The sequence below is a fragment of the Trichosurus vulpecula genome, chromosome 6, assembly GCF_011100635.1.
Source record: "Trichosurus vulpecula isolate mTriVul1 chromosome 6, mTriVul1.pri, whole genome shotgun sequence".
Lineage (NCBI taxonomy): Eukaryota > Metazoa > Chordata > Mammalia > Diprotodontia > Phalangeridae > Trichosurus > Trichosurus vulpecula.
The window spans coordinates 73949686-73957325 of NC_050578.1; the positions used below are offsets into that span (position 1 = coordinate 73949686).

Genomic DNA, 7640 nt, shown 5'->3' on the forward strand with positions numbered 1-7640 from the left:
GTCTTTCTTCAAATAATTACCACTAAGTTCACTTTTCCACATGTCATCTCAGATAGAACATCACCAGATTCAGTTACTGACTCCTGAGGAGACCTCAGATGACTTTTCCAAACTTTCAAAGCTTATAAAGTTGTAACACGATCCATTTATTCTCAAGAATTCATCTATGATATGGAAATAATAAACATAATAAAAGTAAGCACCATGAGTTCAAGGAAGTATGATGGCTAGGTAGGGAGATAAGACAGCTAAACTCACTGCCCCTCCTTCCATCCAGAATCTCCTAGAAGTTCTTCCTCACTTAAAAGCCATCAAGAAAGAGAGAAGTATGAAAAGGACTGAGAAAGGAGAGCACCAATCTTCTTTTATTCAAATTCAGTTCTGCTTCTGTTATCAGTCTTCTGGCTCTGAATACTACTGGACAGTTCCTATCATCATGCAGCATTAGACCCTCAGTTACTCATGGCTAGAAAAAAAAAGCTCCCCAAAGTTTAATGTGTTGGAGTGAAATCAGGTTAGAAATATGCATACTCTAAATAATGGGTCCTCATTAGGCAGTCCAATATTATATGTGCTCCACTCAACTAAATGGAAGGTTTTATTCAAAGTTATGTTCTTGTATACTTTGACCTTCTTTCATGATGAGTTATGCCTCATCATCATAATATACACTTTGGAGACACCTATCTATAATCTCAAAATGTGTCCCCAGGTCCCCATCCTCACAAAAAAGCTACAAAAACTTAAAACATTTATACTCACTTTACAAATGAAGAATCTAAGAATGATGATCACAGTGAGAGATCATACTGCCAAACCCTAGGCAGATTAAAACTAAAATCATCAGTTATGGCAGCCTGTTAGTTTGCCTAGCCCATACTCATTCTTTTCAGGTCTCTTTCTTCTGCCCCCACTCATCTAATCAACTCAGTCTCTCTTTGTGACACTCCTAATTATATATTCAGAAATTGCTTAGTAGGGGAAAGCAAGGATGAACGCAAATTCTGATGGTAGGTTGAGGCAAAACAATTTGTTCCTCCCACTATTCTGCTAACCTAACACCATCTTTTCTTCCCTTCCCACTTGATGGAAAAGAGAAAAAGATAAAATGCAGATCCAAATAAGTGACATCATAAAGTAAGCAAATAAATTTTTAAAATTAAGATTTTTATCTGTTTATTTTCCACAGCATCTAAGTAGTTGTCGCTCTCTGTCAAAGATTACTAATAGGTTCCGGAACTCATAAGAAATTCATATTGTAAGGTTTTCTTTTTTATGAGCTTGCATTAGGAGGAGACTGATAGATTATTTTTTCAAAGGAATTAAGTGTTTGAATGCACTGATTTTTTTCAGTGAAAACTCTTGGCTAAATCAAATATTGACCCAATTCCAACATGAAAATTCCCAAGCAAAACAGGATCCTTTCAATTTCCAGCAGGCAAAGAGGTCTTGACTGAATAATCTGTTAGTTTGAGATTTACATAATGAAGACACGTCAATTTTCAGTGAAATGAATGCATCATTTCCAATACTCATGTGAAAATTTGAATGAGGTGGCCCCAATATCTCCTCATTTTATGTTAATCCATTTTATGTTAATTCCAATTGAAACTCCAGAAATATTCCAAATGCCCCAAAGGCCCTTCAAACACATAGACCATGTGTACATATATTTTTATATCTCTCATAAATTATAGGTTTTCCATTTAAAGAAGTCATATCTCTCTAAATGAGAAATTTACTCATGATTAAAAAATGAAGATACAAACTCTTTGACAACATTTTCAATTATTATTTTCTTTGTTATGACTAATAGGAAAATCTGATACTGACATGGTACTTTAAAGTTTATAAAGCAGTTTTCATACATTATCTCATTTCAGGCACAAAAAAGAGCAAATCCAATAGTACAGTTGAAAGAGTACAATCCATACAGAGATAAATAGATAAATAGACAGATAGATAGATAGATAGATAGATAGATAGATAGATAGATTAGACAGACAGAAGGAAGGAGAGGGAGGGCATTGTATTCAAGCATTTACTCTGGGCCAGTCACTAAACTAAACAGTAGGGATACAAATACAAGCAAGCAACATAACTCTCACTCTCCAAGAATTTACATTCTAATGAGGGAAGACTACATAAAGGGATTAGGAAACAGGTAGAGGTAGGGTGCCTGGGCATGGTGAAGAGACAGGAAGGAAGTGACAAAGAGGCCTGGGCCAAGGCAAGATAAAGTGAAAGCTCACTTATCAGATCTGGTGAATCAGGAGTGGAGTCTAAGTTTTGGTGGAAGAGAGATCAGAATTATAATCAAAGAACAAATATCAAGGAAGTCAAGGGGAGTGGACTTCAAATCCCTATGACCTATTCTAACTGCTTGTGTGATCCTGGACAAGTCATTTACTCAACATAGGCTGCAATGCTTCAATTTATTTCCTCACCTACAAAATGAGAGAGTTGAACTACATGACTTCTGTGGTCCCTTCTTGCTCTATTTCTATGATCCTATGATTTCATAAAATAGATGAGTTCTATAGATGAGATAGCAACAAACAATGAATAACGAGAAACATTTACTAAATACCCATTGGGTGCAGGCTTGTGTGTGGTTGTGTGGTTTGTCCTTCATTCTCAAAGAGGATGACAACATCAGAGAGATGATGAGATGACTTGCAATGGACTTCAAGTTCAGTGAGGGAGGGCTGTACAAGGTCACCAGCCTTGCTTTCTTTTCCAGAGCCATCTGGGTCCAATGACCAGGTACAGAACAGGACAACTGGAGATGCCCTAGGATGCAGTGGGAAACCTTGACCCTTTTGAGCTAAGGTCTTTTTAGGTTCTTACTTTGAGTGAGGCAATGCCCGTTGGTGAATAGGCCTCTTTAAGAAGTGAGTCAAAAGGGGCAGCTAGGTGGCACAGTGAGTAGAGCACTAGCCCTGGAGTCAGGAGGACCTGAGTTGAAATCTGACCTTAGACACTTGACACTTAGTAGTTGTGTGACCTTGAGTAAGTCATTTAACCCCAATTGCTTTGCCTTCCCCCTCCAAAAAAACACCTAAAAAAAAAAAAAACCAAGGTAGGTTTTGGCCATCGAAATTTGAGGAAGGTAAATTCTGAGGTGCAGGCAGATAGCAAATGAAAGAACATATCCTCAAAAGGTTTACAACTTAATAGAAGGAGGAGGAAATAAGATAGGGATATAAATATTTATAATGCATCTTTCCCACCGCTAGCACCTTGAACAATGCCTGTCACATAGCAGACACATTATAGATGCTTCTTGAATGAGTATGACATAAATAAAAGGCTACAAGAATTCTGAGGAATTCAGAAAGTTCATCAGGCTCTAGAGTCTTCCTAGGCCTATATAAGTAAAAGTCTTGGCTTTATCATCCTTCAGTTTTGCAACATCAGAACCTTTCACTAGGCTATGAGCAACTGAGGGGAGCAGCTATCTTTTGACTGTTTTGTATCCCTAGCACTTAGCACAGGTGTTGGCAATAATTTTTTATTGACTATCTATTGATTAATATTACCATAAACTAAATATCTCAAATAATTATTGAATCAAATCTCATAAATAATAAGTACACATGGTTAAAATAAAGGACTAGAGAAGAATCTGTTATGCTTCAGTTGAAGTATAAAAGACAGGGGCAGCAATCAATATCTCAGGAAAAAAAAAACAAAGCAAAAGTAGGGCCAATTAAAAGAGATAATCTAAGAAATAAGGGAAACTACATCTTGCAGAAAAGGTACATAGACAATGAAGTAATATTAACACTAAACCTATATGGCCCAATTGACATAGCATCCAAATGAAGGAATATTTACAGAATCTAAATTGCCCAGATTAACAGAAGAGGAAATAGAACACATAAGTAATGCTAACTTAGAAAAAAGAAATTGGAGAAGCCATAATGAAGCTCCCTAAGAATATATCCCCAGGACCAGTTGAATTTACAAGTGAATTCTTCCAAACATTTAAGGAATAATTAATTAACCCCAGTACTGCTTATACTACTTGAAAAAATCGGTAAAGAAACAATCCTATTATAATCCTTTTATGACACAAATATGGTACTAGAAAGAACAAAAACAGGGAAAGAAAATGATAGGCTAATTTCTTAATGAATACTGATTAAAAATTTTCAATTAAAATATTAGCAAGGAGATTATAACAATATATCACAAAGGTCATTCACTATGACCAGGTGGGATTTATGTTACGAACACAGGGCTGGTTCAATATTAGGAAAACTATCAGCATAATTGACCGTATCAATAACAAAAATCATATGATTATATCAATAGATGAAAAAAATTTTTTGGTAAAATACAACATTTATTCCCATTAAACACACTAGAAAGGAAAGGAATCAATGGAGCCTTTCTTAAAAAATGATGAGTTATATTGAGCTAAAACTAAGAGCACACATTATTTGTCGTATGGATAAACTTGGAGGCTTTCAAATAAGATCAGGGATAAAGCAAGGATGCCCATTATTATCACTATATTCATTATTGTATTAGAAATGCCAATTATTGTAATGAGAAAAGAAGAAGAAATTGAAAGAATAAAAATTAGCATTGAAGAAACAAAACAATCGTTCTTCGAAGTTATATACTTATTACAGATGGTATCCTTAGAGAACCCTAGAGAATCAACTAAAAATTCTAGTTGATATAATTAACAACTTTAGCAAAGTTGAAGGATTTAAAGCGTACCCATATAAGTCATCAGCATTTCTATATAATAAGGAAAAAAAAACAGGAAAAGATATAAAGAGAATTCCATTCGAAATAACTGTAGATAATTTAAAATACTTTGCAATCCATTTGTCAAGACAAACCCACTTTTCACATGAATAAAAACAGATCTAAATAACTGAAGAAATATTAATTGCTCTTGGGTAGGCTGCAGCAATATAATATAAATAAAAATTTTAGCAAAATCACTTATTTAGAGCCATACCAATTAAACTACCAAATAATTATTTTATAGAGCCAGAAAAACTACTAACAAAATTCATCTGGAAGAAAAAAAGGTCATGAATAACAAGGGAATCAATTAAAATATGTGCAGGGAGGTGGCCTAAATGTACCAGATTTCTTTTTCTTTATTTTATATTTAATTTTAATTTTGTCTAAGTTATTTGTAAAATTAACATTTGTTTATTTTTTTAAATTTGAGTTCCAAAATTTCTCCCTTCCTCCCACCATCCTTTCCTCCTTAAGAAAGAAAGCAATTTGATTAGATTATACAGATGCAGTCATGCAACACATTTCCATAGTAGCCATGCTGCAAAAAAAGGACAAAAAAACCCATGAAAATGATAAAGTAAAAAAGTATGCTTCAATCTGCATTCAGACTCTCTCAGTTTCTTCACTGGAGATAAAAGCATTTTTTTTTTCATCAAAAGTCTTTTGGAATTGTCTTTGATCATTGCATTGCCCAGAACTAAGTCCAGGTCATTTTCCAGGTGACCACAGGCAGGGTGGTAAGCCTTCTCTTGCCCAGGTGCATTCCTGCCACCACCATTGGTAGCCACAGAAGGAACTGGACAGAAGCACCTCTAATGTGATGGGTTATTCATGGCTGGCATTTTGGACACTCTTGCCCTCTCCCCAGGCAGGCCAGCCCTCATGGTGGGAAAGGCCATGGGGTATCCTACCCCCAGAAATCTGCCTTGAGGTGTATGGTGCAGTTATACCCCAAGTCAAGCCAAGCCACTGGTTGGCTCAGCCAGCCACAACATGACAAGTCTGCTGGCCCAACCCCAGGGACCCTGGTGCTGGAAAGTTAGAGAGTGTAACTTACTCCTCAGGCTTGGCTGAACCCCCCCGCCCCACACACACACATACACACCTCAACCTGCTGCCTCACCGAGCCATGGCTGTAGAACTTTGTAAGGCTATATTCTGTTTCTTCCAATGCTAGGCCTGCTCTCAGCACTGTGGGGGTTATATGCACAGCTGTGAGACCTGCCCATCTTCACCTACAGAGAGCTTTCCTGAATGGGGCTGGGGCAAGGAATACCGTGGCAACCCACACTATAGTAGTCTGGCCATTGCTTCCTCCAGCTGGTGAGACAGAAAGAGGTTCAAGATGACCGTTAGTAGCAACTTCATCTCCCCCAATGTTAGGCTGAAAAGTATCCCTATGGACACATATCAGGGTGGGCCAGCCTCACCCCTGGATGCTGACTTCTGCTATATGGAGCAGTTGGCCAAGCAGACACAACCTGCCTGGGACCTTAGGCAGGCTCCCCGAGGCTTGGAGGAGTATTACTGCTTCTATGAGTGAGACTTTGACCTGCCTGAGTTTAGTATGAGCAGCAGGAAGATTGATTATGCTCATCTATAAGAAGTTGACAGGGCTATTCAGCATGCATCAGAATGAGAAGCTAGCCAAGTGCATTTCAGACATGGTGTTTCTGGATCCCCGGAAATGACATTAAGATTCCATTATCAGGAAACTAAAGCCCTAGTCATGACCTCTATTTCCGGGGAACTGAGACAGACTTTTTAGGGATGCCCCTGCTCCAAGTGTATTTTTAGCCCCACCCCAGCCCCCAGGAACCTCTTAGGACTGCAGGCAGGATGCACAGGCCCAATAAACAATTCTTCCCCCTTCCAGTGTGTTACCTCCTAAACAGTTCTCAGGGCTCAGATCCTAACACCAGGTTGCAGGCTCTGGATGGAAATGCCTTTGGGAGTGTGAAGGCCTCTACCAACCTTCCATATCAAATCCTTTTTCCCAGGGCTAAGATTAATTTCCTAAAACCACAAAGCACCTGATTTGGGGGCTTTTCCCTTAATCACTGAGGGTTACTCTCACTGGCTCTTCAGGTGAGGGGTGTACAAGTTGCCCTCCCCAATACTGAGGGCCTGCAGTCTTCATGGACTTTATGTCTTACTTGTGGATGGACAAAGGTTATTCTTTTCATCATCAAAGATCTCTTATCATCATAACACATTAGGGTTGACATCATTATTAAAAAAAAAACAACATTGTCATAGTATACTATTGTGCTGTAAGAAATGAAGGCCAATACTTGTTAAGATCCAAGATCCCAGATCAGGGGCAGCCACCCAGTTGAATTCTTCCAACATTATTCTTAAAACAACTTTAAAATAACATCTTGAAGCAAATTGTAGAATAGCAAAGCCAGCAAAAAGTTGGGGTGAGGTATGTTTTCAGCCTAAGAAAACCTAAGAAACAGGCAGAACCGGCCCTGGAGTCAGGAGGACCTGAGTTCAAGTCTGGCCTCAGATACTTGACACACTTACTAGCTGTGTGACCTTGGGCAAGTCACTTAACCCCAATTGCCTTGCCTTCCCCCCTCCAAAAAAAAAGAAACAGGCAGAAGTCTGTAACACAGAATAAAGGTCTGTTTGGAGCCCACACAGGCAGTGGCAACAACAGTGGTGGCAGCAGTTTCGAGAACTCTAAGCGCAGAAACAGTAAGGGGATCAGACAATGGCTCAGAAAGACATTTCAGGGGACCCTTTGCTGGTAGTGAGTACAACTGGTGCTGAGTGGCAACTCTTTAGACCATATAGAGTTCTGGGTAACTATTCCAGGGTGGAGAGGAGAGCTGGAGGTCAGTCATGAGGGATTCAAGGCCCTC

At 38.5% G+C, this 7640-nt stretch overlaps 1 pseudogene; it reads left to right on the forward strand.

The window, feature by feature from the left end:
* The first annotated feature begins 5590 nt into the window (after positions 1-5590).
* Positions 5591-6461, forward strand: LOC118854647 (annotated as a pseudogene).
* Positions 6462-7640: the final 1179 nt, after the last annotated feature.